This window comes from Stenella coeruleoalba, assembly GCF_951394435.1.
Source record: "Stenella coeruleoalba genome assembly, chromosome: 6".
NCBI lineage: Eukaryota > Metazoa > Chordata > Mammalia > Artiodactyla > Delphinidae > Stenella > Stenella coeruleoalba.
The window spans coordinates 82,106,068-82,134,035 of NC_137151.1; positions in this window are offsets into that span (position 1 = coordinate 82,106,068).

Here is a 27,968-nt window from a genome sequence, read left to right on the forward strand (position 1 = left end):
TTTCTTTCCTTCTGCTAACTTTGGGGTTTTTTTGTTCTTTTTTCTCTAATTGCTTTAGGTGTAAGGTTGTTTATTTGAGATGTTTCTTGAGGTAGGATTGTATTGCTATAAACTTCCCTCTTAGAACTGCTTTTGCTGCATCCCATAGGTTTTGGGTTCTGTTTTTATTGTCATTTGTTTCTCGGTATTTTTTGGTTTCCTCTTTGATTTCATCAGTGATCTCTTGGTTATTTAGCAGTATGTTGTTTAGCCTCCAGGTGTTTGTAGTTTTTACAGATTTTTTTCCTGTAATTGATATCTAGTCTTATAGCGTTGTGGTCAGAAAAGATACTTGATATTTCAGTTTTCTTAAGTTTACCAAGGCTTGATATGTGCCCCAAGATATGATCTATCCTGGAGAATGTTCCATGAGCACATGAGATGAAAGTGTATTCTGTTGTTTTTGTGTGGAATGTCCTATAAATATATATATAAATATCAATTAAGTCCATCTTATTTAATGTATCATTTAAAGCTTGTGTTTATTTGTTTTCATTTTGGAAGATCTGTCCATTGGTGAAAGTGGGGTGTTACAAGGCCCCTACTATTATTGTGTTACTGTCGATTTCCCCTTTTACGGCTGTTAGCATTTTCCTTATGTATTGAGGTGCTCCTATGTTGGGTTCATAAATATTTACAATTTTTATATCTTTTTCTTGGATTGATCCCTTGATGATTTTGTAGTGTCCTGCTCTGTCTCTTGTAACAGTCTTTATTTTAAAGTCTACTTTGTCTGATACAAGAGTCACTACTTCAGCTTTCTTTTGATTTCCATTTGCATGGAATATCTTTTTCCATCCCCTCACTTACAGTCTGTATGTGTCCCTAGGGTTGAAGTCGGTCTCTTATAGACACTTGTATATATGGGTCTTGGTTTTTTATCCATTCAGCCAGTCTATGTCTTTTGGTTGGAGCATTTAATCCATTTAAGATAATTATTGATATGTATGTTACTATTACCATTTTCTTAATTGTTTGGGTTTGTTATTGTAGGTCTTCTCCTTCTCTTCTGTTTCCTGCCTAGAGAAGTCCCTTTAGCATTTGTTGTAAAGCTGGTTTGGTGGTACTGAATTCTCTTAGCTTTTGCTTGTCTGTGAAGGTTTTAATTTCTTCGTTGAATCTGAGTGAGATCCTTGCTGGGTAGAGTAATTTTGCTTGTAGGTTTTTCCTTTTCATCACTTTAAATATGTCCTGCCACACCTTTCTGGCTTGCAGAGTTTCTGCTGAAAGATCAGCTGTTTACCTTATGGCGATTCCCTTGTATGTTATTTGTTGCTTTTCCCTTGCTGCTTTTAATACTTTTTCTTTGTATTTAATTTTTGATAGTTTGATTAATATGTTTCTTGGCATGTTTGTCCTTGGATTTATCCTGTATGGAACTCTCTGCGCTTCCTGGACTTGATTAACTATTTCCTTTCCTATATTAGGGAAGTTTTCAACTGTAATCTCTTCAGATATTTTCTCAGTCCCTTTCTTTTTCTCTCCTTCTTCTGTGACACCTATAATTCAAATGTTGGTGCATTTAATGTTGTCCTAGAGGTCTCTAAGACTGTGTTCAATTCTTTTCATTCTTTTTTCTTTATTCTGCTCTGTGATAGTTATTTCCACTATTTTACCTTCCAGCTCACTTCTCCGTTTTTCTGCTTCAGTTATTCTGCTTTTGATTCCTTCTAGAGAATTTTAAATTTCATTTATTATGTTGTTCATCATTGTTTGTTTGCTCTTTAGTTCTTCTAGGTCCTTGTTAAATGTTTCTTGTATTTTCTCCATTCTGTTTCCAAGATTTTGGATCATGTTTACTATCACTACTCTGAATTGTTTTTCAGGTAGACTGCCTATGTCCTCTTCATTTGTTTGGCCTGGTGGGTTTTTACCTTGCTCCTTCTTCTGCTGTGTATTTCTCAGTCTTCTCATTTTGCTTAACTGACTGTGTTTGGCATCTCCTTTTCGCAGGCTGCAAGTTTGTAGTTCCCGTTGTTTTTGGTGTCTGCCCCCAGTGGGTAAGGTTGCTTTAGTGGGTTGTGTAGGCTTCCTGGTGGAGGGGACTGGTGCCTGTGTTCTGGTGAATGAGGCTGGATCTTGTGTCTCTGGTGGGCAGGACCTCGTCCAGTGGTGTGTTTTCTGTGAACTTATTATGATTTTAGGCAACCTCTATGCTAATGGGTGGGGTTGTGTTCCTGTCTTGCTAGTTGTTTGGCATTGGGTGTCCAGCGCTGGAGCTTGCTGGTCATTGAGTGCAGCTGGGTCTTAGTGCTGAGACGGAGATCTCTGGGAGAGCTCTCGCCAATTGATATTACATGGGGCTGGGAGGTCTCTGATGGAGTAAAGTCCTGAAGTCAGCTCTCCTTCCTCAGAGGCTCAGGCCGGACACCTGGCTGGAGCACAAAGACCCTGTCAGCCACCAGCTTAGAAGAAATGGGAGAAAAAAGAAGAAATAAATAAAATAAAATAAAGTTATTTAAAAAATTAATTATTAAAAATTAAAGAGTACTAAAAAAATAGAAAGCAAGAAGAGAGCAACCAAAGCAATAAATCTACCAATAATAACAAGTGCTAAAAACTATACTAAAAAAAGAAAAAGAAACTGAGAGACAGAATGCTAGGGAAATGGTAAAATCAAACCTATACAGACAATATCACACAAAGAAGAATACATATACACACTCATAAAAAGATAAAAAGGAAATATATATATATATATAAAAGGAAGAGAGCGACCAAATCAATAAACAAATCTACCAATGATAATAAACTCTAAATACTAAACTAAGATGAACATAAAACCAGAAACAAATTAGATGCAGAAAGCAAACCCCAAGTCTACAGTTGTTCCCAAAGTCCACCCCCTCAATTTCCGGATGATTCATTGTCTATTCAGGTATTCCACAGATGCAGGGTACATCAAGTTGATTGTGGAGATTTCATCTGCTACTCCTGAGGCTGATGGGAGAAATTTCCCTTTCTCTTCTTTGTTCGCACAGCTCCTGGGGTTCAGCTTTGGATTTGGCCCCACCTCTGCATGTAGGTTGCCGTCTGGCATCTGTTCTTCACCCAGACAGTAGGGGGTTAACAGAGAGGCTGATTAGGGGACTCTGGCTCACTCGGGCCAGGGGTAGGGAGAGGTACAGAATGTGGGGCGAGCCTGCAGCAGCAGAGGCCGGCATGATGTTGCAATAGCCTGAGGCGCTCCGTGCGTTCTCCCATGGAAGTTGTTCCTGGATCATGGGATCCTGGCAGTGGTGGGCTGCACAGGCTCCCAGGAGGGGAGGTGTGGATAGTGACCTGCGCTTGCACACAGGCTTCTTGGTGACTGCACCAGCAGCCTTAGCGTTTCACGCCCATCTCTGGTGTCCATGCTGATAGCCACAGCTTGCACCTGTCTCTGGATCTTATGTAGGTGGTACTTTGAATCCCCTATCCTCGTGCACCCCAAAACAATGGTCTCTTGCCTCTTATGCAGGTACGGACTTTTACCTGGACTCCCTCCTGGCTAGCTGTGGCACACTAGCCCTCTGCAGGCTGTGTTCACACAGCTAACCCCAGTCTTCTCCCTGGGATCTGACCTCCAAAGCCGGAGCCTCAGCTCCCATCCCCCACCTGTCCTGGTGGGTGAACAGACAAGCCTCTCAGGCTGATGAATGCTGGTTGGCACCGATCCTCTGTGCAGGAATCTCTCCACTTTTCCCTCTGCACCCCTGTTGCTGAGATCTCCTCCGTGGCTCCAAAGCTTCCCCCCACCCACCCACCACCCCCCGTCTCCACCAGTGAAGGGGCTTCCTAGTGTGTGGAAACTTTTCCTCCTTCACAGCTCCCTCCCAGAAGTGCAGGTCCCATCCCTATTCTTTTGTCTCTGTTTTTTCTTTTTTCTTTTGGCCTACCCAGGTACATGGGGAGTTTCTTGCCTTTTGGGAAGTCTGAGGTCTTCTGCCAGTGTTCAGTAGGTGTTCCGTAGGAGTTGTTCCACATGTAGATGTATTTTTGATGTATTTGTGGGGAGGAAGGGGATCTCCTCATCTTACTCCTACACCATCTTGAAGGTCTCCCCTACAGTATTTTTAAAAATACAGTTTAGGATACATTATGTGTATTTTTACTCAGTCTTGGTGCATATTAAAGGAAAATATCTTAACCATGCTAAAATTCCTTTGTCAGAAGCATGCAAATTTGTAATATTCACCTATTTTAATTCGTCAGAATTTTCATATGAGTGTTAAAGATGGAATTTCCATAAAATCAACACTTTCAAGGGAAGTAAATCATGAATGAATGACAAAATGAAAGCTGACCTATTAATTTTCAAATGCAATCTGATTTGTGTAAAAAAAAATTTCAATAGTACAGAAAATGTTAAAAAAAAAAAAAAGCATCTCTCTACTCCACCCCACAGAGGAAGGCTATGCAAAATTGCCCAAGAGGGTACAGCTGGATTCTAGTACACTCAAAACTCTCTAAAGATGCTCTGCTTTGAGTCACAACTGTCCCTCTATATCTAAGAAGGATGTGAAACAATTGCAGGCCACCATTTCTCTAGCTGTCTATGCCTCTTATACAGTAGCGAGGAAACTAGAACTTTTCCAGCTTCCATCCAAGCTATGCTGCCTTTACTTTTATTTCTGTTTGTTCTTTTGTTTGTTTTTCCATTCGTTCATTCATTCATTCATTTATTCATGGCACACCAAAGCATTTTCTTCCTTGGTATTAAAAGATATTTGAATGCTTATTTGGCTCTGTCCCTGGCTCCTAGCTGTAAAGACAGCAAATCAGCCTTTTGGTTTCCCTCAGACCCAAAGAGCAGGCAGTTTCTGATTTCTTGAAAGGCTACACTGATCCCTTCAAGGCTATGCATCAGGACTTGGTGAAGTTCACCACACACATTTCTTTTCTTTTTTTTCCTATATTCTTTTGAAAACTTTGTATAGAAGTATTCTTACAGACATAGATATAAAAGTTCACAAATTGTAAGTGTGAAGATACAAAAGTTTTTATAAACTAAAGACACTCAGGTAACCAGCACAAGGTTTGAGAATATTATCAGCTTCACAGAGCACCCTCTTTGTCTTCACTGAAGTCACTATTACCTTTTCTGAAGTAACTACTATTGTGATTTATAACTTTATAGATAAATTTTTCTTGTTTTAGAACTTAATTTACATGAAATAAGATAGTAGTGTACTCATTTATAACATGTTACTCAACATGTATTTCTGTTGCATAAAATTATAATTCATTCACTCATCTCTGTATAGAATTTAATATTGTTAAAATACCTCAAACTATTTATTCATTCTAGTGTTGATGAACATTTAGGTAGATCCAGTTTTTGTCTATTATGAATAGTGTGGCTATGAACATTCTTTACATGTGTTTTGGTGAGCATATAAATGCAATTTGAATGGGTTATAGCAAGAAATGTAATTTCTGGGTCACAGATTTGGCATATTGCTTAAGAGTTTTCCAGAGTGGTTGTACCAATTCATAATTCTATCAGCAGTGTATGAGAGTTCTAGTTCATCCCTCTATTTTCAATATTTTTTTGTGTCATCTTTAAGATGTGTCTCTTCTAGGAAGTATTAGGCAGTGCAGAGGCTTTTCGTTTGATTGTTTTCTTGTTTGTTTGTTTGTCTTCCCCATCCAACCCCATGTTACTACCAAAAGAGCTATTGAGTTCTCTGTCCCTCGGTTGCAGTCTTCTTCCTGGGTCTATCCTAGAATTTCAGCTTCTGGGCAAGGCACAGCATTAATAAATATATCCAGGGACAGCAGTAGAGATTCAGATCAACTATGAAAGACTGTCTAGAATTTTACTTTCTGTAGATACAGTTGCTTTTGCAAATCTGTTTCTGTATGTACATACTTATGTATAGTTTTTTTTTATATCTGCTTGGCTTTTCATGTTGTTCTCAGCAGAAGTGTTATCCTCTGTGAACTACTTCATCCTACCTGAATATAGAGGTCAGCATGATTTTTAAAGATCAAATTATTATATATAGTGATGTCAATAAAGTATTTTAATATTAGGACTCATATTAGGCTAACAAAATAATTTTTCATGGGAAAGACTTAGAGCCAATGGTAAATTAATGATTGTTGGTCACTGAATTTTAGAGAAAGTAAGCAATAATTGAATCATAAATTGTCTGTTTCTATACTTGCATCGTAGTTACCTTTTTTAGGAAAATATTACCATTACTGACATAATTAGCAAGAAGCTTTTAGTATATATATACATATAAATAAATAGATATATTTATTCTTGAGCCATCATGCATCTTACTTCTGTTCCCCTACTCCAATGTGCATTCTCTGTAAGACATCTGATATATCATTTGAATATCTGCACATCTGTGAAAACACAATATAGTGTGGCTGGTGGTAGTGGTAGGATGTGTGTGTTTAATTTGAATAAAATGTCACTATGGAACTTATTCTGTATAATTTTAAATTTTTATTTCAGAAAATTAGTCCTGTTGCAGGTCTTCTACATAAATCCATAGGTTCTAACTGCTGCATAAATGCCACATGTACCTGCACAATATTTTACTTCTTCCTTGTAGTAATGGATCTCCAGTTACATCCAACTTCTCTAATATGTATCAGGAAAAAAAATTGCCATAGAATAAGCACAAGTTTAATTTCACTAAGTACTGCCAATGCAATCTTCTTATATCTTCCTGTAATTCCATTCACGTGTGACAATACATATCCTTTAATTCTATTGATTCTATTAGAATGACTATGCCAATAGCATCTTTCTCTCTTAATATTTGTTGTCTAAATTTTTCCTCTGCTATTTCATCTGAGCAATGTCTGCTCTTTCCCCACACAATTTATTTGTAGTTTCTCATATATAAAATAATTGATTGTAGGATAACTGATTTAATAATCTACATATAGTTATCCTTAATCAAGAAAAGTATCTTAATATATAGTAGATACTTTCTTTCAGAAAGTTACAGTCTAATGAAATAAAAATATATTGTCTCCTGGGCTGCCCTGGTGGCACAGTGGTTGAGAGTCCGCCTGCCGATGCAGGGGACACGGGTTCATGCCCCGGTCCGGGAAGATCCCACATGCCACGAAGCGGCTGGGCCCGTGAGCCGTGGCCGCCGAGCCCGCGCGTCCGGAGCCTGTGCTCCACACGGGAGAGGCCACAGCAGTGAGAGGCCCGCGTACCGCAAAAAAAAAAAAAAACAAAAAAACAAACAAACAAACAAACAAACAAAAAATATATATATATATATAGTCTCCAAATAGTATCCCTGCTTTTACCTCATTTAGACCATTAGATATTTGTTTCTAAATGAACTCTTAAAATTGATTTTGTGTAATTTTATAAATTCATTAAGAAATAAATATAATGGCATTTGGTTTGTTATTCCAGTGGAAAGACCATTTATGCTTTCTCTTTGAGACAAAATTACAAATTCAGTAAATTATTTTAGGATCTATGAGTTTAAGTTGCATTTCCTTTGATACCTTAATTATATCCAGAAAAGTCAATACCATTCTAAAAATGCCTCAGTGTTTGAGAGTTAATTGTTTGTGTTATTTTACCTCATTACATCATTCCCCTTGGTATATTTTGCTAATGTAACTCATTTGACCTGAGAATTATTTATTTTTTGCTTTACTTCTGAAATGTTTAAAGGCACAATATACGATAAAATAAGAATATTGTGTTTTTCAATTTTTAACTTTTATGATTTCTAAGTGCTATACTAATTTCCTAGAAATAATTAAAACAAATATTTTAAATGGAATAATTCTCACATATCCTTATTTTGAAGGATAAAAGAACTTAAATCATTCTTTCACCTACATAAAAAAAAAGAATTTAATGTTCTAAACACAGAGCAATCATTATATTCACATTATATTTTAGCACACTGATTTATTTTGCTAAGAACAACCATTAAGCAATTGGGGAGTGTGTGGTATTTTCCTAACAGAATTGAGTCATACTCATATTCTTCAAAATAATTTTGATTTAGGACTACAATTCACACAATTGTTTGAAGACTTTAATAAGTTTTTCATATGCTAAAATCTTAATTGTAATTATCCCTGGAAATATTTGTGTTTGTGGTGGAGACAGAACATAATAACAATTATATATTGCTCAACTGAATTAAGGAGAGATGAAAGACAACATTTAAAGATGACTTCTAGTTTACAAAGAAAATAATAGAATGTATTTCAGCAGGAGTTAAAATAACAACAATACAGCATCACCTGTGGTATAGGTATCAGTCTCTATCACTCTCCTCACTTCTTTTAAATGTTGATAATATTGTATATCTCTGCATTGATGGAGGTTTGGTTTGAATAAAAGGAGGAATAGATATATATATTTTATGTTGTCATAAATATTTAATATTTTATTTTTAAGTAAAATATACAGAGTCAAATATTTCAAATATTTTACCCAACTATGGAGATATAATTTTCTAGGAACGAGAAGGGAAAATGTAAGGATGATTTATAATACAACCAAGATAATTTAAAGAATGTATAAGCTTTGTTTTTAAAACCTTATAATAGATTATTTTTAATGTAAATATATATTATAAATATTCATAATATATTTCAGTTTAATTATGTAATTATATTTCAAAAACTGTCATAACATTAGGTCTTCAAACTAGTGTATGCATACTTCTGGGTGGTAAGGGAACATGGATAAGTTTAAGGAATAAATTTTAAGATAATCAATTTCCTTATACATTCTTTTCCAAAAAATAATTTGCTTGAATAATTTTTTTAAAGTACAATTAAAATAGAATACTAGTATAAATTTCTACTGGCTAGTGGGATGGAAATATTAATTCAAAGGAGAAAAGGAATAAGGTAAAATGCCTGACTGTTAAGAAAAATTTTTTAAATGTATTTTTATAGAGATATTGGTGGAAAACAAAGCACAATTATATATAGATATAATAGTGATTTATATTAATATATTAAAATTAGTATATCATTGTTAGCATGTATTTAATATAACATATTTTACATAACCTTATTTCTACAAATGAATTATTATGTAACATATTATTACACATATATAAATATATGTTAAATGGATTCATTTTAAATTGCTATAAAATTATTTTAAATTTTGTAGTGATAAAATATATATGTCTACTTAAAAATGTTTGAGGTGGTACATAGGTTTTCAAAATTAGTTTGTGTTACAAGAGCAAAAAATTTCAAATATAACACAGAGAATTTTGACTTACACTTTTGAGAATGCATTAAAGCAAATGTAGAAATCGCTTCTAATATCTTATCTAGCTACCCTTCTAATATCTTTTTTAGCTATACAACTGATAGCTTATCTATTCTCCCAAAATGCATTAAAGTTTTATTTTAAATAAATAGTACCGAAAAGTCAATCCTTAGAGATAGAGAGAGACAGAGGGTGAGAGAGAGAGAAATGTGTGTATGTATGCACACACACGTGTGTGTATGTATATAAAGCATGTATATATAATATATGTACATGTATGTATATTTAAAGCCAATGAGAAATATTCAGATTTAGTCATTTTAGTTCATATTACAGTATCTAGATCCCTGAAATTCCTTCTATACTTTTAATTGATATATACTTACATAATACATGAAATCTGTACAGGTTCCTTTATTTTTACCATTTCTTTATGCTACTTCTGCTGCATGACACTTTTGCTTCACATAGGTCAGTATATTGACTCTTTTTCTGAAGACTGGCCTCAAGCTAATGGAGCTGCTTTGCCTTCCATGACAGAGTCAATGTGGTTGGGAGTTCATCCCCAATCCACTCCCTGTCCAACTTTGACCTTAGATGGGTTCACATGTATGGAAGGTAGGCTTCCTTCCTTCAAATAGGGACAACACTGAGGCATAATTTGCACTCTCAAGCTCCCCTGCAAGATCAGATTGAAGCTACTCTCCCTAGAATCTTACCTAAAATATTACTCTTTCTTGGCTTCTTCCCTCCCATGTACTTCCACCTACATGCTTCTTCTGTAAGCTCCTGGGACTAATTTTTAAAGCAATCACTTGCCCAGAAATCTACTCTTCAGAGTCTGCTTTCTGGGGAACTCAGCTTAAGACAATAAGTGTCATGAAATGATTGAAAAGTAGTTCCCTAATTTACTATCATTAGGGAGCTGTTTTAGAAGTGTTACAGAGGCAAAATCATATCCTACATATATCTTAATAAAAAGTTATATTTAAGCAGGACCAGTACTAAGGTCAGGCTAGTTAAGTACTTACCTCAGAGGCAAATTTTAAGATTAGCAAAACCCTCAATAATTAAGATAAGTAACACTTTAATGTAGTATTTTTTAAATAAAATTTAATACAAAAATCCATAGTATAAGAATTATCCACATTTTAATTAAAGACAGGATCAATATTACTGAGTTTTTTCTTTTGCCTCAGTCTCCGATAAGATTTGGCATGGCTTTTGCACTTTGACTTCAAGAAGCTAGAAAAGGAAGATCAAAAGGAAGCTAAATAGATAAAAGGAAAGAAAGAATAAAGATAAGAGCAGAAATCAATGAAATCGAAAACAGAAAAACCATAGAGAAAATCAATAAAACAAAATCCTGCTTCTTTAAAAAGGAAATTGATAAACTTTTAGTAAGACAGTCAAAGAAACAATATAAAGACACAAGTTTCCAATATCAGTGATGAAAAGAGGGAAAATCGCTGCAGACCTTGCAGATATTAAAAGGATAATAAGGGAATACTAGGCACAACTCCGCACAGATAATTTGACAACTTAGGAGACAGACCAATTCCTCAAAAAACACAGATGACCGAAACTCACCCAAAATGAAATAGACAATCATAATAGTCTGAAACTATTAAAAAATAATGAATTTAACTTAATTTAATTTAAAAGCTTCCAATAAGGAAAACTCAAAGCCCAGATGATTTTACTAGAGAATTCTACCAACATTTAAAGAATTAACACCAATTCTATATAACCTCTTCCAAAAAAAGAAGAGGAAGCAAAACTTCTCAACTCTTTATATAAGGCCAACATTACCCTAATACCAACATTAGACAAAGACAACACACACACACACACACACACACACACACACACACACACATACACACATCAGAAAAAAAAGCTACAGACCAGGCTGTCTCATGAAAATCCAAATAAAAATCCCAGACAAAATACTTCAAATCCAAGCCATTAAATATACAGCATGACTGAGTGAGATTAAGTCTAGGAATGCAAAACCTGTCATATTAACAAAATAAACCCAACTTCATTGGAAACTATACTAACTTATTAAAATTGAAACAAAGATCTGAAATGACTGAGAAAGTAATTAATTTGATTTACAGACTGGTCAGATTTGGTAATTATGATTTTTATGTTTTTCTTAAGAACTTCAGCTAGTATGGAGAAAATAGGACATAATTTTAATATCACCACTGAGTAAAACATAAGACTTTAAGTTACTTGTTTTGTTCTTTTACTTAATCCACTGCTTGTGTACCGTATGGAAAAATTAGAGCATTGTACATATATAGACATACTTTTCTGCAGAATTATAAGTCATAAGTATTTTATCTGGAATATATTTACATAATAACAAAATAGATCAACATTTTACCCAAATTAATGCATAAACATTAAATTTGTATTTCACAAGAAATGCTTGCATTTGACAACTATAATTATGTTTTTGACTTGCTGACGTTAAAATGCTCTAGCAAATATTAGCAAACTACTTTTCCCACTCTAAATAGAAGCCACATTCCATACATTTGCTTAATAAGTATATTAGTATTTGCAGATATATAAATATTTGCAGAAATGCTTATTTATGTTTTAGGACATTATTAAATATCATCAACATTATTTCTAAATGTTATTATTCTAAATTAACTTTATCATTGATAATTGAGAAAAATATTGCTAAGACATTTAGTAATTTTTCATTGTACAATAAATTCCATAATATTAATATTAATTTAAACAATATGGCTAAGAGCAAACAAAATATGACCAGTAAAGACATTAAAACATGAAACTTTGAGGAATATATGGTAGCATATTATTTTCTGCATGTTAGTAAGCAGACCCTTGATATCTACCCACTGAATAGTCACAGATTCTAATATCCAGTGATGACACTGTGAGTTCCAAGTGTGTTAGGTTTTTGAAATGTGAAGTTGAATCACACATCCTTGAAAGGTAGAATGGATGTGTAAGTCACTTAGCCAGTAAGAGAGCCTAGAGGCCTACCATCATCTTGACTGAATATGAGGAAAGTGTAGAGCTCTGAGGAATATCTATTCATTATGCAGATAGATATACTAAAGTGATGAATATTCCCTGACTATGCCAAAGCACAACTCTATCATGAAACTAGACAATTTTAGAGCAAGCACAGGACATCTATTCAAACCCCATCATTATGCTAACGAAGAAACTAAAGTCCAAAGAGAGTTAAATTTTTAATCTCTTCAGAAGAATCACAAAGTTATTTTCAAGGAACAAATAATGCACCCAAACTCTTTCAATATATCCTCCCATAAATCATAGGTTCCTTTTTAATGTCTCTTTATATATGCTGGGATTCTCTATAAGACCAGCCTGGAGTAATCATAGCAAGATAATTATTGTCTTTAAAAGTAGTATGTTGGGTAATTACAGAAAAAGAAATGAGTTAATTTGGAAGCCTTACTAATGAGCCCTGTGTGAGACAGGAGAAGATAAATCATTAGTCATATGACATTTCAAGGAGAGGTTGAACAGGGGAGATTTGAAAGGCCTGAGTGTTCAACGTGCAAAGGGAAGTTGAGAGAGGCTCTGAAAGCAAAGCTTAAAGACAGATATGTTTATAAGTGTTTTAGTTGTTGACTTACATGAAGATATATGAGGACTTTTAGTATTACTGTCTAGAATCTCTTCAATCAATCTGACTTAATAAGTTTGTGAAACAGAACATGTATTAACAACTGATAGAAAAAGTCATGCCATGGACGTGATTTTACATCAATCAAAGACTGGATAGGAGAAAAAAGTCTTAAGAATCTTGTTATACATTTATACCCAAATGGATTTGAATGCTGATTTAATATAAGTGAAGATAAATTAGAACAAAAAAATTATTATTATGCTAAGAGAGAAATCCATGTAGAGAATGGAAACAATTTTTCATGAGGTCTTGGGTGGAGGGGAATAAAATTTTCCATCAGACACTCAGATGGGGAAATCAGCATAAATTAATACAGTACTAGATGGACGCTGGTCTGAAGAAATTTATGTATTTCTAAGGGGGCAACTTTTTCTGCAGGGATTTCTTTTTTAAGGCTGAGAAGAACTGTGATAAAATCCATGCTCTTATTTTCCAAACACTTGCTTGTAGACATTCTGGTAAAAGCTAGTCTCCCTACTTACACAAGGCCTGTGTTGCCCCCTTCTGGAAAAAGGAAAATTCCACTGAGAAGCATCCCTTCTTAGATATACAACCTTATAATGCTATCACCCTATTTGACAATGTTATCTTGCTATTTAATAAAATACATACATACACACTCACAAACACACAATATGATCTATTTATATTGGAATTATTAAATGATAAAGACCAAACCAAATCAGAAGTCAAATTAAAAGACTAGATTTCATGAACTATTAACTGGCCATTAGGGTATACAAGGTTCATAATGCATCCCCAGTATCAAGAACAATGTCTGCAGTAGAGTAAATACTTAAAACAAATGCATCTCAAAATAATCACATCCTATTTTAGAATTATTTAATAGATTCACATTATGACAGAATTCCAACTTTGTGGTATAGCATTAAAATTTCTCCATAATCTGATCCTAACCTGTATTTCAAGCCATGATCAAGCCATGATCTAGTCATGCACATCATCCAGACTTCGGTCTAGCTGCTGGTAAGTTTCCAACCACATGCTTTCTGTCCTTATGTCTTCTCACAAATGGTTCTCCTTCCCTAGAATGCCTTTCTCTCCTCTCTCTATCTCCACTAGTCAAAATCCTTTTTATCTTTTAAAATAAAAACCAATGACTAATTCTTTGAATTCTTTACCAGTATTCCATATCAAAAGGTGATTGGAAAAAACCTGCCCCACAGGTTCTTCTTGTCATCTTTGCCAGAAATCACTTCTCATCTTTGTATCTTTAGCCTCCACAAAATGCCTAACCTGAAATGTGCAATTCAATAGAATAAATGCTGAGTACAGTATTTCTTAAAATCATAATAGTATTTTGTATTCAAAGTGAGTTAGCAGAGTTGAAATTATTTAACAATGCAGATGGATTATATCAGGTTGAATAAGGTTTATAACATCAGGGGAAGCATTAAGAATTTTTACTAATTACAATCTAGACCACTAATGATACTCATTAATCATGAAGTCATTCTGTAAAAATGTTCAATTCTGAAGCATGTTCTCTGGTGTGTGTGTGCTAGACTGAATAATGACTCCCATAATGTCCACACCCTACCCCTGGGAACCTGTGAATATATTATCTTACATGTTAAAGAGGATTTTGCAGATGGGATTAAAAATATTGAGAAGGGGAGAGATTATGGCAGATTATTCAGGTAGGTCCAATATAATCACAGGGGCTCTCCTATATGGTAGGTAAGAGGATCAGAGCCAGAGAAAGGACATGTGACAACAGAAGCTGAGGTTAAGATGGAGGAAGGGGCCATGATCCAAGGAATGTATGTGTCCTCTAAATGCTGGGAAAGACAAGGGAGTAAAAATAACACAGCCCTTCAAGGACACTGACTTTAGACTTCTGAACTCTAGAACTGTAAAATAGTAAAACTGTGGTGTTTTAAGGCACAAAGTTCACGGTAATATGCTACAATAACAATAGGAAACTAATACAGGGTGTTTCTCAAGTATTATGATGGAACTTTTATACATATCAAGCCTATCAATATACTACAGTTAGATAAACATGTAAATTGTGACACATATCTTAGATTTTTCAGAGAGACTATTACCATTGAATTATTACATGAACATTAGGTCATTAAAAATAGTTATAACTGAAATGGAGTACTTGGCCTCTGGAGTTGTGACACTGACTTTTCAAGTAAAATGATGATTACAGAAAGCTTGTAGAACAATAAAGTTGTGTCTTTATGTTTATCTATGATGAATAACTGGTCTTCATGTATTTTATTCATTATTAGGCAAATTATTAGAAGTATGCCTATAAATTAAATATGAATGTATAGAATTATAGCCATTAACTTGGGTTTAAATTATTTTTGATGCATTTTCAATCAGGTTACAACTTTTTCTACAGATCTCATATATCAAATGATCAGTTAAAATATTCACCTACTGTTGCACAAAGAAATAAACTCAAATGACATATTCATAAGCTTACAGTTTTACTAGAGTATGGAGTATGGTAGAGTGTAGAGTACTTATAGCACATATAAGTGATATATAACATTTGTCTTTCTCTGACTTACTTCACTTAGTATGGTATTTTCTGCATCCATCCATGTTGCTGCAAATGGCAATAGTTCATTCTTTTTTATGGCTGAGTAATATTACATTGTATATATGTACCACATCTCTTTAAATCAGTCATCTGTTGATGGGCACGTGGCTTGTTTCCGTGTCTTGGCTATTGTAAATAGTGCTGCTGTGAACATGAAGGTGCATTTATCTTTCCAAATTAGAGTTTTCATCTTTTCCGGATATATGCCCAAAAGTGGGATTGCAGGATCATATGGTAGCTCCATTTACAGTTTTTTGAGGAACCTAAATACTGTTTTTCAGTGGCTGCACCAATTTACATTACCACCAAAATTGTAAGAGGATTCCCCTTTCTCCACACCCTCTCCAGCGTTTATTATTTGTAGACATTTTGATGATGGCCATTCTGACTGGTGTGAGGTGATACCTCATTATGGCTTTGATTTGCATTTCTCTAATATTAACAGTGTTGAGCATATCTTTTCATGTGCCTGTTGGCCATTTGTATGTTTTCTTTGGAGAAATGTTTATTTAGGTCCTCTGCCCATTTTTTGATTGGGTTGTGTGTTTTTTGATATTGAGCTGTATGAGCTATTTATATATTTTGGATTTTAACCCCTTGTCAGTCACATCATTTGCAAATATTTTCTCCCATTCCAGTGAAAAGGTTGTCTTTTTGTCTTGTTTATGGTTTCCTTATCCATGCAAAACTTTTATTGATTGATTAGGTCTCATCTGTTTATTTTTTGCTTTTATTTCTTTTGCTTTGGGATACTGATCTAAGAAATTATTGCTATGATTTATGTCTGAGACTGTTTTGCCTATATTCTCTTCTAAGAGTTTTATGGTGTCATGTTTTATATTTAAGTCTTTAAACCATTTTGAGTTTACTTTTGTGTGTGGTATAAGGGTTCTAACTTTATTGATTTACATGCAGCTCTCCAGCTTTCCCAATACCACTTGCTGAAGAGACTGTCTTTTCTCCATTGTATATTCTTGCCTCCTTTGTCAAAGATTAATTGACAATAGGTGTGTGGATTTATTTCTGGGCTCTCTATTCTGTTCCATTGATCTATGTATGTTTTTGTGCCAATACCATGCCATTTTGATTACTATAGGTTTGTAGTATTGTCTGAAGTCTGGAAGGGTTATGCCTCCAGCTTTGTTCTTTATTCTCAGGATTGCCTTGGCAATTCTGAGTCTTTTGTGGTTCTGTATAGCTTTTAGGATTATTTGTTCTAGTTCTGTGAAAAATGTCATGGGTAGTTTGATAAGGATCGTATTAAATCTGTAGATTGCTTTGGGTAGTATGGTCATTTTAACTATATTAATTCTTCCAATCCAAGAGCATGGGATCCCTGTCCACGAATCATCTTTTATTTCCTTTATCAATGTTTTATAGCTTTCAAGTGTATAAGTCTTTCACCTCCTTGGTTAGGTTTATTCTTAGGTATTTTTTTGACATGATTTTAAACAGGAATTATTTTTTTTTACTTTCTGTTTTTGATATTTCATTGTTAATGTAAAGAAATGCAACAGATTTCTGTATATTAATCATATCCTGCTACCTTGCTGAATTTATCAGTTCTAAGAATTTTTGTGTGGAGTCTTTAGGATTTTCTATATAGAATATCATGTCATCTACATATAATGACAATTTTACCTCTTCCATTCCAATTTGGAAAACTTTTAATTCTTTTTCTTGTCTGATTGTTGTGGCCAGGACTTCCAATACTATATTGAATAGAAATGGTGAGTGTGGACATTCTTGTCTTCTTGTTCCAGAATTGAGAGAGAATGCTTTCAGCTTTTCAACAATGAGTATTATGTTGGCTGTGGGTTTGTCATAAATCACTTTTATTATGTTGAAGTATGTTCCCTCTATACCCACTTTAGCAAGAGTTTTTATCATGAATGGATGTTGAATTACATCAAATGCTTTTTCTGCAACTATTGAGATGATCATGTGGTTTTGTTTTTTCTTTTGTTGATGTGCTGTATCACACTGATTGATTTGCATATGTTGAACCATCCTTGTGACCCTGGAATGAACCCAACTTGGTCATGGGGTATGATCCTTTTTATGTATTGTTGGATTCGGTTTGATAATATTCTGTTGAGGATTTTTGCATCTATACTCATCAAAGACATTGGCCTGTAATTAATTTTTTTGGTAGGTTCTTTGTCTGGTTTTGGTATCAGGGAGATGGTGGCTTCATAGAATGCCTTTGGGATTGTTTCCTTCTCTTCATTCTTTTGGAAGAGCCTGAGAAGGATAGTATAAGTTCTTCTATGTATGTTTCATATAATTCCCCAGTGAAGACATCCAGTCCTGGCTTTTGTTTGCAGGGAATTTTAAAATTACAGATTCTATTTCACTTCTAGTGATTGGTCTGTTCAAATGATCTGTTTCTTCTTGACTCAATTTTGGCAGACTGCATGTTTCTAGAAACTTGTCCATTTCATCTAGATTGTCCATTTTTTTGGTATATAACTGTTCATAATATTTTCTTATGATATTTTGTATTTCTGCAGAACTGGTTGTTATTTCTCCTCTCTCATTTCTTAGTTTGTTTATTTCGGTTCTCTCTTTTCTTCTTGGTGAATCTGTCTAGAGGTTTGTCTATTTGTTTATCCTTTCAAAAAACCAGCTTTTGGTCTTATTGATTTTTTCCTATTTTTTTATCTCTATTTTATTTATTTCCTCTCTGATCTTTATTGTTTCTTTCCTTCTGCTGACTTTAGGTTTTATTAGTTCTTCTTTTTCTAATTCTTTTAAGTGGTAAATTAGGTTATTTGGAATTTTTCTTGTGTTTTGAGGACATTCTACATTTTTATTACTGTGGAGAAGAAATGTTAACAAGTAAAATATCTTTATTTTTTATTTTTATAAATTTTTATTTATTTTATTTATTTATTTTTGGCTGCACTGGGTCTTTGTTGCTGCATGCGAGCTTTCTCTAGTTGCAGTGAGCAGGGGCTACTCTTTGTTGTGGTGGATGGGCTTCCCTTGTTGCAGAGCACAGGCTCCTTTTGTTGCAGAGCAGAGGCTCTAGACACTCAGGCTTCAGTAGTTGTGCCACGCGGGCTCAGTAGTTGTGGCCCATGGGCTTAGTTGCTCCACAGCATGTGGGATCTTCCCAGACCAGGGCTCAAATCCGTGTCCCCTGCCTTGACAGGCAGATTCCTAACCACTGCACCACCAAGGAAGCCCCTTAAGAAGTAAAATATATTTAAATGTGTAATTTCTGTCAAGCAAAAATGGCATCATATGTGTAGACTTTTGATCTAAAAGCATTTGGGGGACTCTTCTTTATTTTAAAAACATAACCTAGAACACTAAATCATATGTAGTATACCACCAAAAACAGTCTGTATATTTAATATGAATAAATTACCTCCTCTTCAAGTCAGAGGTAGAGAATGAACTACCTCTAGCTACTGTCAAGTTACCTTTCTGGTAAAAGAGACTGTCTCTTCTTTTAAAGACACTAGGAGACCTCTCCAGGAAGGATGAGGACTTCTACTCAGAAAATCTTGAGAAGAATGAGGGAAGGAACCCTTAGAAAGTAAAGCTGTACTCTTTCTTAGAGGAAGGATGTATCCGAGGATGAGAGCATAAAGGATGGAATCTTTACACAAAGTAACTCTCAACTCTGCCTTTGTTAAAGTGCTTAATTTCTCTGAAATAAATTTAATACACTAGCTGTATTTGCCACTTCCAAAATCACCTATAATTTTCTATCATTCCAACTTACTTACTCAGAAAGACTAATAAAAAATATTTGTTTCTATTCACTGAAACTTCCAGTCAATTCACTTCACCACCTTTTTGCCAATCAGGAAATCCATCTTGTAATTGCTTCCCTTCTATTCCATCTTATGTTCCATCATTTCTATTCTCCATTTGTTTTTGCCCATTTCTCTCATTACTTACCTGAAAAAAACAAATCCTACATCACCTTTGGTATTTCTCTTGGGTTGAGCACTGATTAAGAAAATCATACAACCAGGTAGACTGGCATTTCTATGAAATTGTAATACTGAAACTTAGTGATGTCCTCCAATCTTGTCATCTTTCTTGCACATATTATTTGACTATTAATCAGGTCAGAAACGCCTCAACTTCCTGTGGCCAATTCCAAAAATAAACCTATACCTGCCCTACCTACTCCTTCTTTCTTCCTGTCTCTGTGGAGAAGGTATGACTCTTGTTTCTGAAGGACAGTACTACTACATTTACTTGCAATTTGTTCTCTTTCATGTCATCAGGGGTTTTACTCCTTTATAGTCATTTCCTCTCTATATTGCATTATCAATTCTTCAGGTCTAATTCATCATTCATTCACTCAAAAAAAAAATCCCCTAGTTCAATATTTAAGAAAAAACAAAATTGGATCCCATATAGGGAAAAAAACAAAGCCAAACTAAACCAAATAATCAAAACTTTCTTAATGGCCCTCACTATGCTTTGACTACAATCCCAATGCTTTATCCTGATCTACAGGTACTAAATATTTTTGGATCCTGATTATAAGCCCAACCTCAACTAATGTCATTCTTCTCCTTGCTCACCACATATTTGCCACACAACTTTTATAGTCCTCAAACACTGAAATGCTTCAACTAATGAACATTCCTGAGAGTCCCGGTTGCTATGGACATCATGGCCATTCTAGAGTAACCTGGAAAACCAAGCATTCCTGTTTTAGAGTGCCTCTTCTTCCTCTATTTTATTACTTGCTGGGGCAGAATTTATCTGAAGCAAGAGTTGCTAGCAGTGGCTCTCCTACTCCAAATTTTGCCCTCAGGCCACGTGTTAGCAGGGTGTTCCTCAGATGACACCTTAAAACTAATTTCAGTCTAGTGAAAAAACAGGCACATCAAATTGTTGATCAGTGTCATAATCCGTGAGCCACTGTGTTTTTAATGATGCCAATCAGATATTTGGTTACAGAAGCCAGGATTTATAATTTAATTTTTAATCTAGTTAGTCATAAACAGAATATATGGTTTGGTGAGGGTAGCTAGGTCTCTCCCATGGTACAAGAGGTGCAGCAAGGGATTTATGCTAAGTCAGGATGAAGGAAGAAGATAAGTCCTGAGCTGTCAGGGTAGGGAGAGACAGCTAGGGAATGCAGAAGCAGTAGCAACAAGACGTCAATGTGCACCATCTCTTCTATTCAAGCTGTTCTCTTTGTCCTGTAAACATGGACTTACCACTCCCAGATTCAGGTAGTTTTTAACATCAGTGCAACCAAAGGACAAAATGGGCTGTGGATAGGGAAAAGACATTTAGCAGTTTTCTGAATAGAATGTCAGATGGCTCTCCTTCAAAGTGACCTCTGTCTCTCCTGGAACAAGTTACCTATGAGTGCACAATTTAGGAAGTGGCAAGCAATCAAAGGCAAATGACCAAGTGCACACAAAAGAGGCCTGAAGGAGTAATGCTTATTAGGAGAAATTCAGAGAAGAAACAGTTCTAGGTATGTATGTGAGTTCCCTGAAGCTGATTGCATTTTTTGGTGAGCACACAGGGAATTAACAGGGTTGGACATGAGATTTTGGGAAAGGAAGTCTGATCCTTGAAATGTGGGCTTCATGATTAATTAAGAACCAGCTGCTCCTTTGCAGGGATCAGTTGCTGGGATCCAGTAGCAGTAAGACATTGCAGGTACTTGGCACCAACTCTACTCTACCTGTCAGTTTTTATGAAAGAGGGAAACACCAGTCCATTCCTTCATGTGATCATGGGGCTGGTGTTAGAGCCTTAGGTATATAACCAGTTTCCATTGAGCATTGCAGGAAGGCAACCTCTTTTGGGGGATTCACCCTGCAGGGAAATGACTCCTGTACAAGTTAACCTTTACCTTCCTGGAGATCATCTCATCCCAGGGAACATATGAAACCTAAAGGGCTAGAAGAAAGATAACAAGATATCTGGGGATAGAAATATTGCAAATGAGTCAACGTATATTGTTAGAGTGTGGACCTCCTAAGAAATGGTACAGAGGGGAAACAATTGGTTTTCAGTGTCTGACAAGACAACAACATGTTAATGGAAATGACCCACTGAAAGCTGTATTGGCAGAGTTAATAGTATAAATCTGATGTGTGAAGTGGTCAGTGAAACTGGAAATCATAGCAGCAGTATCTAAGCAGATTTTTGAGCTGTTAAAATACAGAGAGCAGATTAATTGGTGACCTAGAATACCTAGGGGTCAATTATAAAGGAATTCATTTATGAAGGAGGAGTTATAACAAAACCTCAAAGAACTAATCAGCACTTTGAACTTGTGAGTAGGTTACATTTGTGTTCACCAAAATAAGAGCATCAAGTCAGCCTTCTAGAATCTCACACTTCCTTACCCAGTATGTTAAGATGGCTTCATGGATTCCGGATAACTAGGACATGGAGAGCATGACATGATGCTACCCTAGCATGGGAGCAACATGATTCTTATATTGAAATATGGAACCTCCAACTGAAAAGTGCTTAACAAAATGAAGGATGATGATGATGATAATGGTGATCTCTCATAACATGAAGTCTGGAGGTGACATATTTATAGGGTCTGTTAATTTACTAGTTCAATGATTTCCAGAAAAGTTCCAGTTTTTCCACCTTTCTACTCTGCTGTTCTCAGTATATTGGCTTTAATCTTCGAGTTTATACTCTCCTGTCACATAAATGCCTATAATGCTTCTAAGCATCTTAGTATCACAAATTAAATGCCCAAAAGCCAGAAGGAGAGAAGAAAACACATCCCTTCCTTGTGAAACTTTGTAAACTAAGGAAATGCTTCAGGATCTACCAGTATACTTTGTCTCAAACCTCATCAGTCAGAATGAAGTCACATGCTTGTTCTCAAAGTAAACACTAACAAGAAGGAAATTACCAAAATATTAATTTCGTAATACAGGTGTCTACCCTGGCTGTCAAATACTTTAATACAATGACATTCTTTTTTAAAAGAAGACGGGCAGGGCTTCCCTGGTGGCGTAGTGGTTGGGGGTCCACCTGCTGATGCAGGGGACGCGGGTTCGTGCCCCGGTCCGGGAGGATCCCACATGCCGCAGAGTGGCTGGGCCCGTGGGCCATGGCCGCTGGGCCTGCGCGTCTGGAACCTGTGCTCCACGGTGGGAGAGGCCGCAGCGGTGAGAGGCCCACGTACCGCAAAAAAAAAAAAAAAGAAGAAGACGGGCATAGGGGTGAGACAGAGAGGAAATGGAAAGACTATTAGATCAGCTATCGAGTGTATCTGCCATAGACTGTTGCCATGGTAAATCAATAACACTTTGTACATTCTTTAAAGTATTTTTTGTTTTGTTTTTAGTGCTCTGACCTTATTATCTGGTTATTTAATTTTTGCCCCTTTACTAAACACTCACCATCTTGGCAGTGAAGCTATCTTATCTAATTTGAAATGACCACAATATCTAACACAATTTTATGCAGAAAGCAGTACCCCAATAAGCTAGTATTTAATCTTTCTCTTAAATTGATATACAGGGATGCCTGATTTTGTACAAGATAATGTTATTCAAAGCTGTGAATAAATTAATGCTTGTAAAGAAAATCTTTGTTTCCCCATATGTATTTACTATAATTAATGAAATCTATTCCACATTAATATTCAATTGGCACTAATATTTTAAATGTAATCTCAATATTCCTCAAGTATCTCTGTCAAGAAACTAATGATCTGAAAATAAATAGTTGGTTATCTGGAGAAAATTCAGGACTTAAAGGAACTTTGAATATTTTTGTCAAGTAAAAGTAATTTTATATTGCACTGAATAAGTATTACACTGAATAAGTATTGCACTGAAAGCACAGCTTATAAAAAATTTGCTTTAAGTTGACACACTTATATTAAAATATCAGAATTATGTTTCCAATACTCATATACTTTGATTTTGGTGTAAGGAATTATAAATTCAGACCAGGGAGATAGAATAAATACACTATTGGATAATGCTTAAAATCACAACAAAGACAGGAAAATATAAATAACATTTTTTCTATCTTCTCCTTGAATATTGCTTATACTCATACCACTTCAGTATTCTTCTGTTCGGGGACTCAAACAATTCCAGAACTGAAATAGACATTAGCAATTCTTTAGTCAGACTAATATATCATTACAATCTTAAAGGTGATACATTAGTATCACCTATATAACAATATCACATAGATCACATAGATACTATTTAATAGGAAAAAAATCAAAGTCACCATAGTAAACAAATTTAAAAAAACCAGTGTAATCATACAACACGGTATACCGATTTTAAATAAAAGTATGTTAGTTCTCATTACTAACCAAATCATTTTATAAATGTAATATTATGTACTTGCAGGTTATAGTTTTTCCACAGCAGCATGTTATAGCTTATGGGTTTAAAATACTAATAAAAAAGTTTCTTAAAGAATACCCCAGGGTAGAAATATGTATTTTTGCTTATGATTCAGGTTGGAAAAGTTTTTTTTTTTTTTTTAATGAACGTAAATATTATGAAAACTATGTGAAAGAGTAAAAGTTTTAGGAGCAATGCATCTTTCTGAAAATCCTTGGACTAAGTTATCAATGTTGTGACAGTTTTGGCTTCATTCACTGAAATCCCTTGCTGTCTTTTTTCTGTTTGTAAAAGTATTTTTTAAAAAAAATTACCTAAACAGTGGCCAGTGGCCAGTCAAGCTGTTCTACTTAAGGAGGTTATTTAAGGAAGTTGCCAACAACAACAAATCTTTTTGTTTTTAATTTTTATTTGTGGTCAGCAGTTAAATAAAATACACATTACTTTCAAAGTCATTTTTTATTCTCAGAGCTGACAAAATTTCTGTCCAAACAGATGTATGATTTTAGAATCCAGCCAAATGAGCAGATGTCTCAGTGCTACACTCCATCCCTCTATGGGGCTGAGGATTGAGGGGGTGGGGGGTGGCAGTGGGAAAGCATGCAAAGACATGTTACATTTGAAAAAACAAATTTACTGCAATACGAACCTTCACCTTCACCTTCACCAGGGAGAAAAATCATAATGGCATTTTCAAAAAGTATAGGAAAAGTGCAAAGAGGTGTCACCTTGTTTCCCAGGGATATTCTTGACTCCACATTAGAGTCATCTGGGGAGGCCTAAAAATGTCAGTACCTAGGACACTTCCTCAGATATTCCAGTTAGCTTGTCCATGGGGGGATCTTGCCATGAGTAATTTTAAAAAACTGTACCAATATTTATAACCTTATTCATGACTGAAAAAAATAATCCACCCACCCCTGTCATGATAGTTAATTTTATATGTCAACTGGACTGAACTAAAGATGCCCAGATAAAACATTATTTCTGGGTATGTCCATGAGGGCGTTCCTGGAAGAAATTCACGTTTGAATCAGCAGACTGAGTAAAGAACATCCTTACCAAGGAGAGTAGGTATGATCCAATCCTTTCAAGACCTGAATAGAACAAAAAGGTAGAAGGGCAAAGTTGCTCTCTCTGCTTGAGCCAGAACATCTGGTATATATATATATATCCTAATTTAACATTTCATTTACTGGGTTTTGTTTCTCTAGAGAACCCTGACTAGTATGTTCTCCCCATAAAAAACTGCTTTAGCGAGAGTTTCTTGTTTTTTTCCATAAGAGGTTATATATCTAGGATACTGCCTTTACTCCTACCATCTCCAGGTTTCCCAAGTCATTCCTTAATAACCTTCAGCAACTCACATTAATGAGGTCAACTACTACTACACACACCCTTCACCTTGCTTGCGCAGAACGTCGAACATAACTCAAAAGACACTAGAGTACTAGAACAATAACCTTAGCATGATGAAATTAAAATATTACATAGGCATTCAGTAACAGACATGATTCATCTTACTCTACTCTTCTAATTAATTACTCTACTCTTCATCTTACTCTACTCTTCTAATTAATTAATTGGTTTGTCTATTCAAGTTCCAAAATGTCACCTGTAGTATTATCATTTTGATAATTTTATGCAACTCACCTAAAAGAGGCATCATCACTCTTTACCTAGAAAGACTGAATATTTCATTATTAGAGAGTGGCCTTCAAATTCAGAGTGTCTTGCTTCAAATCCCAGCTCCAGGATTATTAGATATGTTATCTTGGGGAGGTCACTCTATGTCACTGCACAAGTTTCTTTATTTGTAAAATAATTTAGAGGGTTGTTGCTAAGTTAATGTCCATCAGCACTTAGAAAAGTGCTTGCTACATACTCAGCACTTATTACATTTTTGCTATTATCCCTAGATTTCTCCAAGAGACCTGTGTCCTCTCCCAGGTTATGTCATGGTAACACATTTCAACATTCTTAGATTTTCTCATAATTATATGGATATTCCTGATCTTCCCCAGGAGGTTGCAATCCAAGGGAAGGGAAAGTTGGAACTTGGGCATTTTACCTCCATGCCTATTTTTATCTTTTATTCCAATCCTACAAACTCTTGAGGCTAGAATGGATTCCCAACGTTCCTTCATATCACATCCTGAGTTCTCTGTACTGTATGAGTTAAACAGTAAGTCCATTATGATTGGCTGTTGATATTAAGAGGAGCTTAAGAAATTGAATGACTTCAGAAATTTCTTTTGTAACATCTTTCTTTGAAAACATTCCCTAGCCACAGACTCACAAATATGTTTCTAGATGTCAAACTCTGTTTCTTTGAATTTGTGCTCTATCAATCCTAAAACTCTCTGAAATAAGTGAATAAGAAAAATCATGTATGATTGTTCTTTGACTTTTTAATAAAGACAGCTTTGACCATTGACATGCTTAATGCTAAATACAGCTCTTAGTGAAAAGCAGTAATAAGTTAATTACTGCCCTGAAATTTCTAGGAATGGATTAATTAATCTCGAAAAGATTCAACTGCTGAAATTCTGTCATTATAATAGCTTTAATGTTTAATAAAAAGCCACTGTCAAAATTTATTTCATCCTCTATAACCAATATGCAGGGAGAAAATAAAATGGAGAAGAAAAAGTTTATTTTTAACATGAGAGAGAAAAAAGAAATTCAGAGTCAAACTTCTAATTCTGGTTCAGCTACTAATCATCTGAGTAATTTCCTAGGATCACTTTCTGTCTGAAAATGGTAATACCCAATACTTGAGACTTTTTTGAGAGTAAAATTGAATACTGCATTTAACGTACTTGTCACAGTATTTTTAACAATGTGAGCCCTCAGTAACTGGTAGCAATAAGAGCAATAACAGTTGTAATAATTATTAATATTAATATATTTGCTATTTTTAGGAGGACAATATAATCACCTAAAGAAAGGGAAGAGTGGCTGTAATTACATTTCCCTACTAATTTAGTGAACTAATGTTTCACTGAAGCATTAATCTCTCGTATTTTTAGAATAGACCACTTTTCATGTATTTGATTATTTTCCACTGTTACTTATCAAAGAACTTTTAGAAACTTTCGGTTGTACTTGATATTTTAATGTGTCACAAATCTGGGAAATGGTCAATACCAGACATTAATTATTCTTAGATTGCAACATTCTTTGACAAACCAGTGGAAGCTTTGGACATTATCTCCAGGACAACACAATTATATATGAAAGTATTGTATGAGATTTGCAGAATTTCTGAAGCTTATCTATGTGCACATTAGCAATCTACAGTACACAAGCCAAGAAGTCCCTACTCTTATAAATAGAATTATTTCACAAAACATTTAAAATTTTTAAAAATTCTCTAATTTTCAGTATTATATAATTCTGCAACTAAGTTATGTCCTTAATTCAGAAAAAGTCTGAGAGTCACATAAGAAAAAGTCACAGAACTGTACCAGATCTGTGTGTGTGTATGTGTGTGTGTAAGGTGGGGGGCGGAGAACTTCCTATAAAACAATATAAAGTTGTTATTTTTCTCCAAAGTGATATATAATTTTAAATACTTGATATATTATTCAATTTATTAAGGTGATTTTCTCCTCTTTGAAGAATAGTCGTGCACTCATCCTAACACTGTTGAAAATGATGGATAATGAGTTGCCCCTCCAAACTGGACATCATTCTATGAAGTTACAGTGGGGTACTCATTCAGGAATATACCAATAAATCAAATGACTAAAAGAGCAATATATAAAACAATTCTACCAATTTGGGGGTGTAAAATGGGCCATTTCAAAGCACTAGGGGAAAATGGAGCTAATTATACGGTTCGCTAACCTTTGGGAAAAAAATAAGTTGAATATTTACCATACATCATTTGCCAAAATTCATAAGAGATAAGCTAAAAATTATCAGTGCTAAGATTAAAACAGAAGCAAACAGGTGAATATATAATTTTGGATCAAGCATTACTTTCAGAAGAAGATCATATATTGGTAGCAGTCAAGGCAGCAGCAACCTAAAATTTTTTAAAAAATTTAGCATTCAAAGAGTTTTTTTAAG